This window comes from Melozone crissalis, unplaced genomic scaffold (assembly GCF_028551555.1).
Source record: "Melozone crissalis strain CALT ecotype California unplaced genomic scaffold, PUWL_Pcris_2 ptg000018l_1, whole genome shotgun sequence".
NCBI classification, from domain to species: domain Eukaryota; kingdom Metazoa; phylum Chordata; class Aves; order Passeriformes; family Passerellidae; genus Melozone; species Melozone crissalis.
This window is the reverse complement of record NW_026535796.1, coordinates 29,376,042-29,396,484: the sequence shown is the minus strand read 5'-3', so window position 1 is coordinate 29,396,484 and position 20,443 is coordinate 29,376,042.

Sequence of the window (20,443 nt, the reverse complement as noted above, 5' to 3'; positions counted from 1 at the left end):
TATGGCAATATAATGCACAACAATTTGCCTCTGGAATACCAACACAGAAAGACTCAGAATTATAGAAAACAGCATTTGAATACTATATCTAATTTTTGCAGCTACTTAATAATTTGTTTTATTTATTGAAGAATAAAAAGAAATCTTATAAGTCTGAAATAAGACTTATTTTAGTTGAAGGTACTATAGCCATTAACATACATTTGTCACCTGTACAACCAAATTCCATTTCTAGTCTAAGATCTTAATATTTTTTTCAATTAATATTGTGCAATTCAAAGATTAATGGATATGATTGCTCATATTGGAAGGTTCTCAAACAGTATAGGTAGCATATTTAATAATCTCCAGATATTGCAAATAAACCAGCTATAATTATGAAGACCTAATAGAGTAGCTAAAATCTCTTGCTAGATGCAATACTACAAGCCCAGTTCTGCATTACTGGTAGCTTTTTATAGATGTCTGCTAACATCCAGCATGTGGTTAACTTGGCTGAGGAAATCAAATGTTACATTTTCTTAGCTTCTAAAATGAAATTCCATGCTGGAAGCTAGATGTTGTACTGATATAAGATCACATGGTAACACTGAACACTTCATATTTCTCAAGACCATATCTAATAAGGAAAATAAGAAGGAGATAAAAGGAGAAAAGCTTGTGAGCATGAGGATTGAAGAACTTTTGTGGGAGCTATGCAGCACATTTGATCCAAAGACTGCGTAGTGCACTCAAATTTTCTTTCACCTCGTGATCAGACATCCCACCACTGGTATAGCAGGAGAATCAAATCCATAATCTCTTCGTGTATATACAGCAAGTATGAAATAAAGAGTGGTGACTTACAGAATAAATAAATAAATAAAACCTTTACCTCTTGTAGAGTGCAATATCAATTAGTTTCTAAAGTTCTCAGGACCCTGAACTTTCGGAATACTTTAGTTCTGACTGATTTTTGTCTATTTAAGGTAATAAAGAAAACTCAATATACCTAATTTATTATGTTTTTCTTTTGACCTAAGTATTGAAGATATTTTTCATTATCAGACAGAATGGTGTATTCTCTCTTTAGATGATTTTGCATGTTCCACAACTGTTATGGAGAAATAAGATAAATAAGTGTTACAAGAAACATATGTACTAAATACATATTACACTTAACCACTACCATAAGCTTTCTCTGCAGAAGTTATTTTGTTAATGTATATGAAAGCTTAAATTGAAAGTTTTCTAGATACACCATATCACCACTTATGCAAGGTTTCAATATTGATTACTATTTCATAAAAAGCATAGTTATGGGACTTTCTGTGACAGTTATTATTGCCATTCTCTTTGTGAAGAGCCAAACCAACCAACATTGGAGCATTTATACAAATGATTCTAAAGATAAAGATTGTTTTTCAAAAGTGGCTACTGAAGTTTAGAACACAAGTGTGTATTAGCACATCATTGAGGAAACCTATTCTCAAGAAATGTACTTTTCTGAGCCTGCACTTTTAACAAGGAAAGAGATCCAAGTGTGTCTATATTTAATTGAATATTAGACTCTTATCTGAACCCAGATCTGGGATAAACTTTGCCCTGATTTCAACATCTCTTGCATTTCTGCTGGACATCTCACATTGCTTACCAGTCCTTCAAAGGCAAGTTAAGGACAATTTTAGTGTCCTACTTCTTTGAAGGAAACATGTGGCCAGGTAAGTAGATGGAACAATGCCTTCTGCTGAGTTGCTGATGCTAAATCAGCATTTAAATTCATTTCAAAATATTGGGTACTTTTTAAAATCTCGGTCAGAATTTTAATTTTATATTTTTCATTTAGTCTGTAGCAAGCAGAATTTTGACCTGGGGAATGCAGAACAAATTTAGATTCATGCCAAAATGTTTAAGTGGTGGCCCTAAGGTGTTCTCTCCAAAATGACAGCCTGCCCCTTAGGCCCAGTCACTGCTAACCAACATATCTGCTTACTTTAGGCTGCATGTTCCCTGCTAATCTTTTTTCAAGAATTCTGGACCTGACACTGTGTATAACACTATACACTTACTCTGCTTGTGTATAAAAGACCTGGGCTAATGTTTCAGCATTCCTGATGGGGCACAAAGAACAGCCAGGAAAAACAAAGAAAAGCCAAGTTTTCTGTTGGATTCTCAGGGGAAACATGCAAAACCTAGTTCTTCTCTAGTAACTGACCTGAGTACTGAAAAATACCATTTGAATAATACCAGCTGAAACTCAAACAAATTATTTAAAATTCTTTAAAACTAATGTACAAGCTATTATAGTACCCAATAATTACTGTCTTAATTGTTGGACATGTCTCAAGCAACATTCACAGCAGCAAAACTTAGGTGGCTTCCTGCAGTGTTGGCCTCACTATAATATGCCATTTCACTTATAAAGCACATTGTGAACAAACAGTGGTGTTCTGCTGTCTTGACACTGTCCCTGCATGCTGGAGGGACAGGACAACCAGCTATAGCAGCTGCTGTAAGACACTCTGCTCCTTAAAAGCAACTCATTTTTTTTTTCAGTCTGGCTCTACCACTGCTTTTATCCAGAGCTCATCAAGTATATAAACACAGCTTATGGGAAACAATTAGTAAAGAAATGGGAAGCTGTCAGAAAGAATAAAGAATCTTAAGTGCAGCATATAATGTTAGAATATTTAAAAGCTATCGTCCTCTAGTCAGTGGCAAAATGTTTAGCTTGTGACAACCTTGCAATATGTCCATGATAGCATGTAAGCACAGTAGAGCTGGTTGTATCTGGCACACAAACATTCTAACTTGCTTCTGACAGCCAGATCACCAGAAGCTTATTTAGATTTAGGGGGTGGTGGTGATGAGTCTTTGCCAGTTGTAGAAATAGTAGCCTAACAACTTGTAATACATATAATTACTCTCCATATCCCCTGGTCAGCATATCTTCTGATATGTAAATTAGATGGAGCAAGCAGATGTATAACCTAGGAAGCATTCCAGATTCATCTTGATAAAAGTATGGTATTCATACTGGGCAGGGTTCCTTTGTCTATAACAATGACACACCAAAAATACATGCAATGTAAAAATAAAGCTATTGATCATTTCCAGGGGTACAGTCTACATGGAATATTTTTATTCCACCTGTCATATCTAATAAGCAGTATTATTTGTCAGCATCACACTAAGGTAAATATGCGACAAAAACATAGGAAGAGACAATAGAACCTGCAAATGTCTTGTAAAGAAATTCCTACAGCTTTTGAATTTACCTAAAAACGAGAAACTAGGGGAAGATGAAGATGAAAGTGGTAAAACTCATGGCTAAAGGAGTTACTTTTATGTGCATTTAAAAAATTTAGAGAGCTCTCTACCTACCTACCTACCTACCTACCTACCTACCTACCTACCTACCTACGTATTACAACTTTCTCCTGCACAAACAGTCATGGAATCCTAGAATGGTTTGGGTTGGAAGGGACCTTAAAGATCATCCAGTTCTACCTATCTCAATGTCCCAAGCCCTGACACTAAATAACACAGAGTCCTGAAGGAAATTATTTTTATTTCTTAGGGAAAGGAACAGCCATGGGGCACTTAAACCACCCTTTTTCTTTTTTTCAGTCAATACTAAGGCTTACTGAGCCTTTCTGGTATTTTAGCTAACTTCTAAAATAGTGAAAATTAACATGCACGATCTATGTCACCACTTGTACTTACAGTAGTATAGGCACAGTTTTAGGGATTTGGGTCTTTTTTTTTATTTTGTGTGGGTTTGTTTTGTATTGGGTTCTTTTTTGTCTCTCCTGAGGGTGCTTATGCTTGTGAAGCAAACTAGTTTTTGGGACATATTTAGATTTAGGAACACTGAGTATAGTAAATCCTGTATTTTAGGAAACATCATGATTTGGCATATTGTCACACACAGGAAAAATCAAACCTTTTTCTTAAGATTAACTTGTTGACACAGCTAAGATATCTTTATAAGACATGATTTTCACTGTTTAATGATGCATTTGAAATAATGTAGCAAATCAAATCTGTACTCACTGTGACTGTTGAGTGCTGTTATTCTTTAGGTATATTATGAGAGCATTGTAAAAGAAGAGCATTTCTTTGCTAACTCATGGAATAACAATGGGTTTTTTGTTCTTGGCCAGATTCCCCAAAGAGAATTGAATTGCAAGGTATGACTTTTTCTTTGTTTATGCATTTGTTCTATCATGTTAGAATGTATTATTGTAATGGAGTTAAGGCTATCATAAATTTGAAATTATTTTTCAATACAGATATTTTGGATCAAACCAACTACTGCAAAAGCATTCCACGAACTCATTGCTGGAATGTTTCCAGATGCCCTCAGGCTATCTTGTTTTAGTATCAGAAAATTCAACTCATTTTATATTGCTTTAAATTATCTGTGTAATGCTTATTGGGAAAAATATTAAACAAAGATAGACTAACCTGATTTTTTTCCTAGTTCCTGTTAGGGCATGCAGTGTTTGGTTAAAATGTTTCTAATGCAGGCATAAAATGTTTGTATTTATTAACCTGATCCATTCTACTGAATGTCCAGGTGAGTGGTGGGAATTGACACAGAATTTTTTTTCTTACCAGGCCATCAGTTGGGTAATGGCATATTTTCCTTACTTTTCCAACTTCTAAAATTCTTAGTTTTCTTAACTCTTGTCAGTTCTGAGCTACTGCCTTCATGCTGCCTTCTGCATTTTCACACTAACCGGGAAAGATTACCTTGACCTTCTCTTAGAAATATTTCCAGAACTGCCTTGAATGAGCTGTCAAATAGAGGAACCCTTCTGAGGAAAATTTTCAATTGAGTGAGCAAACTAAATAGCATGCAGTGCATATTTATAAGCTGGACAGTTTTCTACTGTTCCTATAGGCTTTACAAGAGAAAATTTTAAATATTTATTTATTTATTTATTTGTGTTAGCTTGATAAAATCCAGGAGATGAAGAATGGACACTCTGTAAGAATAAATGATAAGTGCTCTCAATGCACAGGTGATGAAGTGGTATAAAATTCAGCAATTTTGTCACAAGCTAGAGAAAAGCTATCTAGAATACATAGGGAGATTTATTAGATAAAGAGATAACTAATAGGTTCCAATATGTGTAAAAAAATTAAATTTTTTAATTTACCTGAAATTTTGAGGAAAGCACTTTCAGTTCAATTTACTGGTCTGATCTTTATATAGATCTTTTTATAGCTAAAAAAATGTATTGATGGTTTTTTATGGACAGTTTTTCTGATTTCTAAATTCTCAGCATTGCTTTCTCTTTGATCTGTTGGCAGCATCTCTATTTTTCAAATTGCTATCTAAATAAGTTAAAGTTTTCTATCATATCTTTCTTGTGAACAGCATTTTAAATCCATGGGAATGAGAGTTGCATCAGGTCAGTATTGCTATTTCTTCCCTTAAAACCTCAGGCTTAACAAGCCAAACAGAAATTGAAGGAAGCCTTCTATACACAGAAGTTTAATCTGTAAAATTTCTGTTTGCTTACTTTCTGTTATGATCTCAATATTAGTTGGCTGAACTACCATGCAGGTGATTGAAAAAGCAATATCAAAGGAAAAACTGCTTGCATTTTTTGAGATAGTCACCAGAGGGCATTTATGGACTAAGTCAAGATAAATTTCTGCATTCACTGTGGGAATGCTGAGAAGTGTTCTGAATGACACCTTATTGCTATCAAAACTAAATCACTACTTTATAAATGGAAAGATTTGATTTAAAATGAGATCTTAATTGCAAAGAGGAAAGAAAGAGAGATGACCAATATAATTTTTGGCTTCTGTAAAGTTATTTGACTGCATTATAGATGTCAGATGGCATCAATATTCACACCACAATGGGAAAAAATGTAACAGGAAAAGGAAAAAAAGGTAGCAAACAATGTTTTCTTTCTTTCATCATTTTAAAAATGTGTATTTGAAGGAAGAAGATAGTTCTTTTTAAGACTACTACAATGGAATTGAAGTAGAGCGTTGTTGTTTTTTTAAGAGACAGTTCCATCTTTTATGTTAGAAGATGTGCTAATTATTATTAAATACCTGCCTTTCAGTGAATATAATAATAAATAGTCTAATAAAATGATGACAACTTTGAGGAAATAGTTAGGGTTCAAATATTAAAAATATCTGTGATATTCAAAATATAGGGGCAGGTCCAGAATATAAATTTGCTTAAATCATGATAAATTCATTATTAACCAATTTTGACTATCAGCTTCTGTGAATATATAAAACTCTATTTTGTGCATGGCTACATTTCATTATGAAATAATATCTTTAAAATACCTTCTATATCAAAAAGAATGTCTTTTTGTCCCAGTTCTCCCAAAACAGAGGTCTTGTCAGTATGGGCTGTATAAAATAGAACTGAAATCCTTGAGAGATATGCATAGACAGGAAACCATATAAAAAGCAAAGCTCAGCTTTGATAGTGGAACTAAATACCGAGGAAACTCACGTCTTATTTTTCAATTGAGAAAGAAATGGAAAGAAAATTCAGGGCGAAAAAATATTTTCAAAATTAAGAGAAAAGTCCTAAAGATCAATTAAAAAATAAAACAAATGTTCACTTTTTTGTAGATATGTGCACTCTCCTGAGTTCAAAGTTAGTAGGATTCAGTGAACATTATTTTAGAAAACACCTGTTTTAAATTTCACATTGTTTTTCTAGCTTTATCATCCAACATTTTTTCTAAAGAGATCATAGACATTGGTAAAAATAAATTTGAGTCTGAAACATTTTGCAGAGAATTGCCATATATTTAGTAACAAACAAATCCTGCTTTTTTTGGTAATGTGGGTATATTGCATGCTCTTTCTTTTCCACACTGTTTTTCCCTTTGCGAAAGGCTATACATTGTTTATATGTTGCTTATTTCCAAGCAGCATTTTCATATGTATTTGTCAGCCAATGCTTTCGGAATGTAACTCAGATGTAACTCAGAATGTAACTCAGAGCAAGTTCAAAACATTTCCATGCTCTCCATTTGTATTGTAGAATCACACTGGAGTAGTCCATGCAATTGCACCATGTTTTCTGTCACTTTTCATCCCTTGAGACTGAATACAGATTTTCCTACAAAGGTCTACCCTGACTAAAAGTTTTAACTTAAATAGTGTAAATCAGATATTTCCAAGTAAAAAAAAAAAAAAACAAAACACAAACAACACAATAAATATATTGACTATGTGATAGAAATGAAAAATAACCAAAATCATATATTTGAAATGTTGTAGTTGCAGCCAGAACCTTCACTTGTATGTCTCAGAGAAGTTTTGCGTTAACTCATTTAATGACTTAAAGTTCAGGAGAATCCTCCTGTTGCTGCATTGCATGAAAAATCTCCAAATAAAGGGTTACTGCTGGCAATGCCTTGCTATTCTATGTCACCCTGAAGGTTCAGGTGTTTCAATTATGTTTACAGTAGCTAGAGGGAGGTGAGTTGCTACCTTGGTGTTTAACTCCAAGTTAACTATAGACCAGGTCATCAACAGAACTTCATTTAAGCTAGAATAGTGAATTACATGGTAAAAGGATACCTGCTGTATTTCACAAAACAGACCAATTCACTGACTATTACAATGGCATTACTGGCAGCAGAAAAGAGATATGATTTCTGAAGTGTCTTCTTGATGACCATGCATTTCAGTGGAAAAGATTTAATTTGAACTGTATTTAACTTACTCTTATTAAAAGTATCCTCCCAGAGGCTGGGTCTTTAATAATGCAACTATATACAATAGATAAATAAATTAAAATGAAAAAGGCATGTTAAAGTTGATGTCCTCTTTCTTTGGCCACATAATCTTTCAGAGCCGTGAATTCTATAGTGGTCTCTTTCCTAGCTCTCTGAAAGCAGTGTGACACTGCATGGAAATCTGCCTTATACATGCTTACTACTTTGGAGTAAGTAGTTCAGGAATATTATAGATTTATCTACATAAATATTCATATGTACATGTATGCGCATATATATATACATGCGACCATGCATGGAAGCATTGTCTCTATATATTTATATGCTGACAATTGTTAATTTGCATTTTTTCCTTCTTTATTGAATATATCCAAGAGGCCAAAGATCTACATACTTTAGAAATAGCTGGGAAAATATTTTTTCTAGAATTTTAATAACATTTATTATTCTTTAAAAATGACTTAATTTTTATGAAGTTATGATAGTCCTAGAATACTTGTGCCACAAGGAGCTGATCACACTCCTAAAGGACCTTAAACACATGCAGTCTTCAGGTATATCATTTAATGAAAAAAATTCAGGTAGCTACAATGCCAGAGGAGAAACTTGGTGAATAATTTGTTTCTCTGTGGTATAAAAAAAGTTTTTAACCAGGCTACTGTGTTCAGAAAGAAAAGGCAGAGTCTGGAGCTTGCCATGAAAAAGAAATGTGACTACAATCAGAAAGAAGGGATTGAGAAGACAGAATTTCATACTCTGGAAAAATGAGAGACATCTAATGGGAATTGTATGGAAGACAGTGGAAAAAGAGAATATAGAGGAAAGAAAACAAAGAATCAATGGTCTCTAGGACTTGAGAAAACAAGGTTAGAGAGACACAAGGACAGTGCAGAATTTCTTCAAGCCACTGCATTTCAACAAAGTAATCATCACACTCATTTTCATGTGGAAACGTTGCATATTATACAAACAATCTAAGTCTATCCTAACTAGTCATTAACTGGACAGACATTAGAGGACAATGTATAAAAGTGATGTAGGATTAGTAAGAGGGACAAGAATGACTTGGACTGAAAACAAATTGGTAAACTAACAGATTACCCATTTCTCCTGGGATTTGAGTGGGATCTGATGCTACTTAGCATTTTCATTAATAACAATGACCCAAAAAAATTTTTTTTGAAATTTTCTAATGACACGAGAGAGAGATTCATAATCAAAGTGTTCCACAGGACAGCATCAAGATACTAAGGAGTAAAATTAGAGAAATGTGAGGAAACCTATATGATAAATCATCTGGAAAAATCAGAGGAAGAGAAACCCTTCTTATATTTAACTGATTCATGTTCATTGCCAAGGGATAGATAAAAAAGCAGAGAAGATCCTCTACTTTACCAACTTTGGATTAACCAAGTATTTCCAGAAAAGCCATGTACCTCCTAAGACACAAGAAACTGGTAGGATCATTTTACTATTGTATATAGCTGTGGTCATCCATAGTCACTGGAGATAAGCTCATACTGAAGCTGGTGAAGAGAACTACTGGAACGATTTGAGGTGGATTTTACAGGAAGGGATTACTAGAGATTGCCTTGGTTAGTACAGATAGATGAGGCACAGAGAGATGTCCCAAAGAGTTCAGGAACATGTGTGAATACCCAGTGCAGGCAAGCTGCTTAGCCACCTTTAAGGGCTTGGTAAATGTGCATGTACATATTGCTTGCCTGTGTGGTGGCATTGTGATGGACAAAGTGATTCTGAAGCTCCTCTCCAGGAACGGCAGCAGAACTGAATATAAACTTTGGCACAAATGGAGACAGAGCCTGTATAGGCCTGTAGGTAGGAAATTGTTTGTTCTTTTTGTGTTTACTAGATGTGCAACTGCATGGAATTATGCAGCATAGCTAAAACATACAGCGTTCGGATGCAAAATAACCCTTTTTCTCATCTAAGCTCTTCACTTAGAGGAAACTGTAAACTATAAGCCATGGCATTTGTTTCTAGTCAGACATGCTCTAATCCCCATGATTATAGCATTCCATCACCACCATTAGAGATTTATGGTGGAATAAGAGGAATTTTACTGTAAGAAGTGCTAAATGCAGATTTTTATTTATATTGATTGAAACAAATATTTTTAAAATATTTTTTTAAATAATAGTGAAGAAGCATGAACAGAAAGAATTTTTGGATGCTGTAATTTATGACTTCATAGTTGACAGATTGGCTGACAAAGACTGATGATGCTATGGATAATAGATCTGTTCCCATCTGTGGGGAGAGAAACACTTTGAATGGCAGCTTTGGAACCTCTCTGCTAGACAAAGGTAGCAGCAGAATGCTAGAAATATCTGAGGTTGAAGTGGAGAGATGAGCAATTGAAAGCTTTAGGAGGACTTATTGTCCTTACAGATAAGGAAAATAACAGTATTTTTTTCTTTTTTTTTCTCCTGTCTATGAAAAGTGAATAAAAATTGAATCTAAAGAATTTTGAGTGCACTGATTTGTTTCACAGGGATTCTCATCCAGTGAGTCAAAATGAGAGCAATATATCCATGAATGAATTCAAGCTCCAACTTTTTTTCAGCAAAGCACTAAATACCTGTTACTAATTGCATGATCTAAAAGAAATTATTGACAGTTAGACCACTGTTTATGAGTACAGGACCTCTGAAAATTGTCATCCAGCACTGAGGCTTTTGTTCTGTATTCTTTTGCAGAATTTGCAGTATTGTTTGAGAAGAAAAACCAGACATTCTGACATTGTTGCTGTTGAGATGATCCTCTCTTGTAAAAATGGCCTTTGTAGACAGCAATTTCTCACTCTCCCATGGTTGCTGGAGCTTCGCAGTCACTCTGAGTGTGGCATTCAACTGACCCAACATCTGCTCTGTAAACAGCTGTCCAGAGAGCCTTGTGCTGTCATCTGCATTCTTTTTCATAGCAGTGGAGAAAGAAAGAAACCCTATTGCCCCAGCTAGCTGCTGTGTTTCTCTGCTAGAGATCGCCACCCCATTGGGGGAGCTGCTCAGTGAAACAGAGCTTTGCACTCCACATCCCAGCACAGGTACTTCTCCAGCCACCAGTGAGCCAGGGCAGCACCCTGTGGTTTGGGCAGTGGGCATACGTATTAGCCTCTCTTCCATCTCTTCCACACTGGAAGCAATCAGCACAGGAGCAAGATAGCTGTGGACTGCAACAACACAACACAAAATATCACAGCACCTGTACTTATGCTGTACAAAGCCTATGCCTTCACTTGTCTGAGCATCTGCTTTCCAATGGATAAAGAATGGTTAAAAATATTTGTCTGGTAAGAATGACTCTAATGTGAAAAAACTTGCTAGATCCCACTCTCCATATAATTCATTAGGATTTTAAAGTACTCATGAGTCCAAATATGGGTATAGAAGGACATATTTTTCAAGTACTAAAAAACTAATAATGAAATTCCATAATTTTGAAAATGTCATAATTTCCTTCTGAATCAACTGCAGAATAGAAAATAGATATTTTTTTTTGCTGTTGTTGAAAACAAACACCTTTCTCATGAGTATTTTGCCCAGTTCTAATGTTTCAGAAGCAGTGTTGGATGCTCAAAGCATTTGTCACATAAAATAACACTGCTTCAACTTTCAAGCCTGCAATGATAATAATTAATACTTTCTATCAGTACTTTATATTCATCGCAAGTACCAGTAACATTAGTGACATTGTTAAAAGTTCCTCATCTGAATGCTGCTGGGATAGATGAAATGCATGATTTTGGATAATAATGCAGTATCATTTAAACCTGGATTTACTTGCCACCATTTTTCCTGGCTTCTACATTAAATGGTGCTTTGTCGAGATTATTTTGGGACCCAAAATGTTAACTATTCATTGGAATGCACTGTACAAACTTAGAAACATGATGAATAGTATTTTAGGCATAAGCATTTTAAACATATCTGTTCTGTGTTTAAATGTCAGAACAAAGCATATTACAGGAAAAACACCTACAAATGCAAAAATGCAAAAAAGCCACAAAATATGGGTTAAAAATTTCCATATTTGATCTGGGTAGCAAATTATAGAGAGAGCAAAAACCCCCTACGCATAACCAAAGCTGCCAATTCTGGATCTTTCAAAAAGCAAGGGCAGGATACCAAGTACATGATTCTGCCTTGTGCCAAGCAAGCATCTATGAAAATGTCACCTTTATGCAAGTGAAACACAAAACGAGTAGAATTTGCCCTTAAATGTGAGGGGGAAAGTGTTCTGAAAATAAACAAATTGCTTTTTACTGCTAATTAAAACATGAATCAATAAATATTTTCAAAGTTAAATAATACTGTTCCTCTCAAGCTGAGCACCAATCTGCTGGGCTCCAGCCAGGAGAGAATCTTTTCTAGCATAGTTACAAACAACTGATGAGTGGAGCTGAAAACAGAAACATGAATACAACTTTCACAGTAATTCAAACAAAACTGCATGACTTTCAACATATCATTTAAAGGTTCTTTACTCTTTCCACCTTTTTGTATGGTGGTCAGCGCATTGCTGGTGAGATAATGACCTACAACGAGCAGTCAGATTATGGGAATTAAGATGTCAGTTTCAAAATAAACACCAGTTGGTTCAACAAAGCCTGCAGCTAGGATTATGTCAGGACTAGGAAGACATTTAAAACCCAATTGAAACAGACTTACTGTTTCTGAACAGAAAACATGCTGTAGCATCCTGTTTTACTGTAGACTTAGAAAACTGCTGTTGCTGACTCCCTGAAACTGATTTCTTGGCTAGAAAGGCAGTCAAGACAAAGTCCTTGCTTTGGATGCAGAATACGATCAGATTCCTGTTTCTTGTCGCCTTGTACTTGGTATCCTTGGTTTTCCAAAAACTTTTCCACAAGTGAGTCTGTGACCCCAGAAAGAGATCCCCAGTTAATATCATCTACTCTTGTTGCTTTGCATATTGATTATGGGATAACATTCCCAGCAGAGAAGTGTAGCAGGGACAACAAGGTTCACTTGAATTATAGAAATGTAGCTACTAGGATTTCAGAACTAACCCGTGATGCTTACTGACTTCTCAGGAGTTAAACCATGTCATGTTTGTTAGTTACATGAGAATTTAGCTTAATCTAAGAGTACTGAAAACTCTAAGAAAAAGTTTGTACTGAACATGACTAGATAACTCTACAAGAAGTTTCTTTTTTCTCTCGTGCACTTATTTTGAATATAACAAACAAATTAAAACACCCCAACACTCCTATCCTCAACTAAATTTAAAAAGGAATGAAAAAGGTGCCTATACCTGAATTGGGGGAAGTTTTAAGGAGCACTAGATGCCAGTTATACACCATTAAAAAAAAAAAAAAGCAGTTTATGTTGTCCTTTAAGCAACATTGTAATTTTAAGAAGGCAAATATTTTTATTAGTATTTTATTTCTATTCTGGGATACCTTTGCTAAATTCTTAATCAAATAAAGGTGTATCACCTATGAAACTGTGATGTGATATCCCTAGAAATTGCGAGTTGCCATAGATGTTTTAGCCAAAACCCTTAGTAAGTAGTTTCAATTTAAATGCAGATTCCTTGAGTCGTGGGTCCTGAGATTTTGTGGTTGATCCAAAGTGTTAGGTCTTACAAAAATATACGCACTCAACCCCTTTGTGCCTCTAAACCCCAAAAGGTAGCTGTATACCAGCTATTCTGGACAAATTTATCACATTATATTTTATGTATGTCCATTAGAACTTAGATTAGACTACCTCAAGTAGTGGACACACACATTAAATTTCCATGAAAAATATTCAACAGAACAGTCTGACCGAATAATACCTCAAGTAGTCTTCCAAGTCACTGCTGATATTATTTCAAATATCTGGATTTTATAACAAGCCTGTTGATTTAGGACTACCTACAGTACTTGAAACTTTAGCCAAACAGTTGGAGATAGATTTCTAAGTCTTATTACCAGGCATGGAATGAAAGTTTCAGCCCTATTCAGCTATACTGGACAGATTTCTAGCAAGTACAGGAGAAAGAATGCTCTTAGCACAGACTGTTCTGGCCAAGGATTTACCTATGGCTATATCTGATCTCTGCATTCAAAAAGAATGTTCTGGATTCTTACTCTGCATCCCAGCCTTCCGCTCAGTCACTCTGTCTTGGCTGTCTCAGTTTTGCTTGTCTACAGCTCTGCTACTCCTCTGTGGGTAGCGTGGGGGTATATATATGTATATTGCACATATATTTTGAAGCACTTGGATGGTGGGTTTTACAGCATTTGGGTGATGAGTGCTAAAAAATACTGAGCAGTGTGTGAAGTCAGGTGGCAGGGAAACATCAAGAACAGTAAGTGGCATCGATAGTAGTGTCGGTGGCGGTGGGGCGATGGCACAGCACAGGCTTAGGGGCCCTGGACCGGCTCATGGGTCTCAGTGCGTTCCTGGAGGCAGCACAACCTCTGCTTTGGTGTGGTTATCAACACAGGATAGGGGACAGCCATGCAGGAGCACTCTGGGAGGTACAGTGCATGGGAGAGCATGTGTCCTGCCAAATTATTTGAAAGTCCACTCTGTGGTAATCTGAATGTGATTAAGTAAGGTTGAGATTCAAATAATCTATTGGTTAGTGAACCAAAAGACTGAGCTGGTTTTCACACTGCAGTCATTTACATTATCTTTGTGGCAGGATGCAAAGGTTGCATTATGCAAGCAAAAATAAAGAGCAGTAGAATTTATAGCAAATAAGATTGTTAAATTCTGCATTAACGAAAATTTCAAAGAGTTGCTGTAGCTGCTGCATGGCAGTAGGAGTAGGCAGAAGATTATAATTTTAAGAATAGAGATATATTATTAGAAAGATCATTGCTCTGCTTACAGCTGCATCACTTCAAACATACTTAATGGTGCACTTTATTATCTTTTTTGTTTAAGCATAGGGCAATGGCATATACGTAAATAAGCCTATCTCTCCCTCTCCCTTTTCTTTGCTGTTATATGTGCTACCTGCATGCACGGACTGGAACACAAGGCATTACCTCACTTCCTAGGTAAGGCACAGGGAATACTTTACAATTCCTAAATGACTGTTCCTGGCTTGATATTAATACTTTGCCCTTCAACCCTCTGTTTTCTTTCACAGGTTACTTGTTTTCACTCCTTTAAAACAGGGAGAAAATGAGTAATGTGATGGATTAAATGAAAGCTGGAAAAGGAAGATGAGACTAATTTTAGTGCTTTATAGAATATTTACATCAAACTTTAAACAAGTAAAATCAAAGAAACAGTCCTTCTGAACTCATAGGAATGTGATGTAAATGCATACAAAAGGAAGATTTCAAAACATTTCTTCTACTACAGTGGGTCATATTTGTTCTTCATACAGAGACTGAGTTATAGAGTAATAGCCTTGAGGTTTTAAAAAGAGGTTATAAAAAGGAAATCCAAATGTTGCAATGCTAAAGCTGAAATAGTTGCAGCACTTTTGTTTTGGCCCCTTTATGCATGTATCATTATCATGGTTCTTTATTTCAGCCTATCTATTTTTGTACAGTCTCTGACTCTTTTGATAAAAGATTAGTTGTTCAAATATTTGACTAGTTATTCAAAGTGTTAGCTCCCTCTTTTCTTTTTTTTTTTTTTTGGTATTCACCACAGATTTGTTCTTCTGTATCTTGATACACCTACTGCAGCATCTGAATGCTATAAAAAAAATCTAATTACTTTATCTTCACAAAGTTCTGTGAAGATAGATGGTGTTGTTATCCCTGCTCTGTAAGTGACAACCTAGGTATAAACAATTATTGGTTTAACTGAAAAAGATATGGCTTCTCTGGAAGAAATTGAATAGGATTATCTAATGAATGTCTGCATCATTATGCATTTATATCAAAGTATTTATTGCAACATGTAGGAAATAGACCATCTTTAGTTGTTTTGATTCATTAACTGAGGAAACAAACATCTCATGTCTAGAAGAGTTTCTAACTTCAAAAAAAGGACTTTTATGCCAAAAATAAGATTTCTGAATCTATGGAATTTCTGGTATCAAACATCAACACAGTAGCTACTTTTTCTGTGAACCAACCCTGTATGGTCCATGTATGAAATGATTAATGTCACAACTACTTTTTGACTGAGAAAAGCAAGTCTCTCTGCACATCTGTGTTTAACCCTGATTGCAGAACATAATGATCAATTGACTCTGCCTTTGCTTTCCATTGTCCTTGCTTTTTCCTGGTCATGCCCAATCCATTTCCCTCTTCAGCCCTGCCTCTGCAATTATCTGGCGTCATCATACGGATCACATTCCTATCCATAAATATGTTGCTTGAGCTTCTGCTACTTCCTGGTTTTTGGCTATATTTCTGCATATTTTGAGCAAACGTTTACTTTGGTCAGGCCATACCCACCTCTGCCTACATTGCATGCCAACCAAAAGGGACAATATGTAAATATCTGGAAGGCCAGCTTCTTTTCTGACATTGGAGATGGATTGCTCGGAGAGAAGGATGTTACATGTGAACTCAGATTTTTTTCATGGTCTTGTAACAGTATGAATTTTAAACAAATTTCAGTAGGTACCTTAAATGTACATGAGGCGCTATGTACTGGAGCATCTAAACAAATGAACTACAGTGATTCAGTAATTTTATAATATGAAACAAATTCTTTAGTGGTGTCGTTGGCTTGTGGTGGTTTTTTTCCCATCTACTAGTTTTAGAGACAGCAGCTCTATGGTTTTTTAATGTATCTACATGGGCATGTATGCACACGCAAATAATTAAATATAATTAGCTTGAAGTAAAATACTGAAATTTCAAATTTAATGTAGAAATCTGGGTAGGGTTCAGGTAAGTTTTCTGAGCTTTGGCAAAGTAGCTCTTTTAATGGAAAAGAATTGAACAACTTTAATTCTGGGAGAAGTACCTGGGACAACGAATCATACAATTTAACCACTACATGGAAATTCCAGGAGTAAAATTCTCAGAGTCCCTTTGTATGCTTGAGTAGCCTTCTCCTTGCAAAAAATAACAGTGGACCTGCAGATATTATTTTTAAGATATTATTTTTAAGGCTTGTTTATAACATTGGAAACTTCACTGTCTTGCATTACAGGTTATCAGTCTATCTATATCCCATCTTCAATGCCAGCATTTTCTGTTAAATTATTTCAAAATTATAAGCACATTTTAATTAAAATTTCTTGCACATTAGTTTACTTTGCAACAGATATAAAAAAAATATTTTAATTGTAATTTTCTATCTTCAGTTCTTTTTCTTTAATGACAATTACACTTTTTATTTAAAATATTTAACTGTCAAACCAAACACTTTCCTGTCTATTGACTTGATTGATATCTTTTTTTGTTGTTAAGGCTCAAACATTCCAGGGATGAAGAAATATTTAAGAAAATTAACAGATTAATGTGTTTGCCAAGAAATGTTCACATTACATTTTTCCAAGAAAATTAGCATGGTACTGGGCATCTAGAAATCATCTGCCTAAGGAAAAAAAAGTACCAAATGCAACATTTTCTTCATGGCCCATTTTCCATGATGTGCTCCCACCTCTAAAAGAATTTTCCAAGAAACTCTTTGTTTTTTAATTTAAAACTACCTTTCAAATTAATCCCTTTACCTCTCTTGATATCTTTCTGACAACCTCCTAATCTCTTCAAACTGTTGGTTAAAAAGTGCACCACTAAATCAGCCTGTCATCAATTTTGTCTCTCACCACAGTGACTCAAAGAGTTGCATCAGCTAGATCATTTAAAGAAACCACAACTTTTTAAAAGAACATCTGCTGCTGTAATTTATAATGTATAACATAATCTGACATCCAAATTTGACAGAGTTTGGTGATGTCTTCCAATAACGGGTTGTGAGAGATCCTGTCCTGGGATGCCACAAACAAAGAGGCAATAAATTATTAAGAGATGCAGCTACTAACCTAATAAGAAAAAGAAAAATAATCGTCTCTACTTTGGATACTGACAAATATGATGCCATGCAGACTCCTTTTTAAACAGCCTGTTTTAATTTTAAGTATGTGCTGGTTTCTCAGGACATAATTTCCTGAGATTAGTGAATATGAATGAAAGTGCTAAGTGCTGACAATTTGAATTCTCACTTCTTTTAACACTCAAGTGCTAAATATTGCCCAAACTTTTGCTAAAATGTTAAGTATCTATCTTTTTTTTCACTGGTAAATTACCATTGATTTCAAGATCTGACAGCTACAGCCATAGTATAGTAGGAAGAACAGTTAGTGTATAGAAGAGGTAAATTCCAAATACTGATGAGAAAAAAAACCATCCAATTTTCATGAGGAAGGAGAGATTTCTGAGAGCAAGGGAGTAAGGCAATGTGGGCTCAGTCTCGGCAGAAGCATCGAGGAGCGGAAGGAAGTAGGGTGGGTAGTGAGCAGTAGTCTGCAGAAACTATAGCATTTCCAGGGACAAATTCTCACTGAAACTCTGTCATTAAACCCGTTACTTTTGTAACTTAAATTCATTGAATTGTTTCGTATCTACCAACTGGGTGTGCAGGTACTGTAAGGAGATGAAATTGGGATGGGAAGCCTAGAGGAGATCTGCAGAGATAAAGTGGATTAGATAAATACTAGTTGCATTTAGAGAACTGCTATTAGTACCACCTGGCAATGAAAATATTGGTTGCTATCATGCAATTGCACTGGAACGTGGATATCTTTTTTTGCTAGCTTCCTGTAAGTGGTCTGCTATGAAAAGTTGCTTCTGATGCGCATGAACAATAATGAAAAGGAGGAAAGGGACTGGTGGAAAGCAGGTTCATATTTTTTAATGGAAAAGTTATCCACTCAGCAACAAAGGTGGTGAAGTTCCCAGTTTGAAAGTACTTTACAATCAGAGGCCTCATCAAGAGAGTCATTTTCAAAAAAGCACCACACTCCCTCATTGCAAATGAATAAAAAGCTGAGAAAACAAGCAGAGAATAAAGCTACTCTCAGCCTGGGGTTGGCTCCGTAGTGTGGCCTAAATCAATCCTCATCCTTTTTTATGCAGAGTGCACTTACATGCTGATGTGATGGCACAGATTTGTACAAGAGGTCCCAGGTTTGGTAACTTAAAAGAGGCTTAAACAGTTCTTAAAATACTTTAAAGGAGAAGGCATGTTGTCTTCAGTAAATACAGATGTATACTGCAATTATAAACCAGCATTTCTCCCGTTAGAAATAAAATATTATTTCTGTCCTTCATGTTGTATTGATTTTAAAGAAATTGTACCTTACAGAATCTCCAGATCATTACTCATTTTTATTTTTGCAGCATAAGACACTGTGGAAATAAATGGTGTCTTACCAATGTGAGCTATGCAGCAGATTGTGCAATCTTCATTTTCCAGGACTTTGTACCCTTAGTACACACTGTCAATAATCCAGTACTATGATTACATTAAATTAAAATTATATAAAAATATTTTGTGTGAAACTAGAAAGTTTTGGTTCCTTTCATTTGCCTACTCTCGACTGAGTCTTTTAGGGCTTCCAGCACTTCACCAAAACACTTTTTTTTAAATGACAGTTTAGTGTCTCTTATATTTAAATGTCTCCAAAATTATGCTTGAAGAAAAATACAAAATATTGCGAAGACTGTAACAAATGGAAAAAGTGTCATCACAACTATGTGAGTCTATTTTAATTTGCATTTTTGCACATCATTTTCAAAGAAAGTTATCTTTTTCAAAATACAAAATAGATAGCCAATGCCCTAACTAACCATGAAGTGGGTACTACACTGGTGAATAGCCTGAATTATCAATCTGCATCTCGTGTGATGGGACCTGACTGGTAAGCTTATAGGAATAAAAAGCAGTTGTACTGGGTGGGATGTGAAACTGAGTGTATCGTGTTACATCAATATCCTGAAATTTTCCATCTAAACATGATGTGGAAAATTGGCTTATCAATTAACAGATGAGAAGTCTATTAAAATATTTTAAAGGATCCTAAAAGATCCATCATTTAAAATACCCATCTTTTAAATGTGGCAGTACAGTACCATAACATGACACTCCTACATCATGATTTCGATGATGTATAGAACAGATAATGACAAACATCAGCTGCACTGCATGTGTTCCTCATGATGTTCATAAACCTTAGTTTAGGAATGCACATATTCAGGAACTGGCAGAAACTGTGTAAACTAGCAGAGATTAATGTACCACAAAATAGAATAAACTTTTTTTCCAGCTCATGTACTTCTGCTACTAGAACTAAAAGATGCATATATTCTTTGAAATAATCTGCTATCTGTTTGGAAGTTACAGCAGATCCCCTTAGTTAGATCAGAAAGCATATTCATATTCTAAGAGTGAATTTTGGTGAATTTAATTTGTGATTACTAGTTACCAGATTAATAGTAGTATCATTTTTATGTTCACCATTACCAAAAAAAAATGATGAAAAACCCCATAAAAAGCCCCTTTACCATAGAATCTACCATTTATCTACCTGCTTTTGGCAAAGCCAGATCACCATATTTAAATGCCATATTTGGAACTCTTGAAGAACTTCATGTTCACAGATGTCATTATGAGGACTGTAAATTTCAATCCTAATTTGTACCTCTGTGAATCTATCTGTCTACTCTATTGAAACATGGTAATTTAGGAAAGAATGAAGAACACGCAGTGAAGATCTGTTGCTTGAATGTCATTACCTGTCACTCCTTGCTTCACTTACAT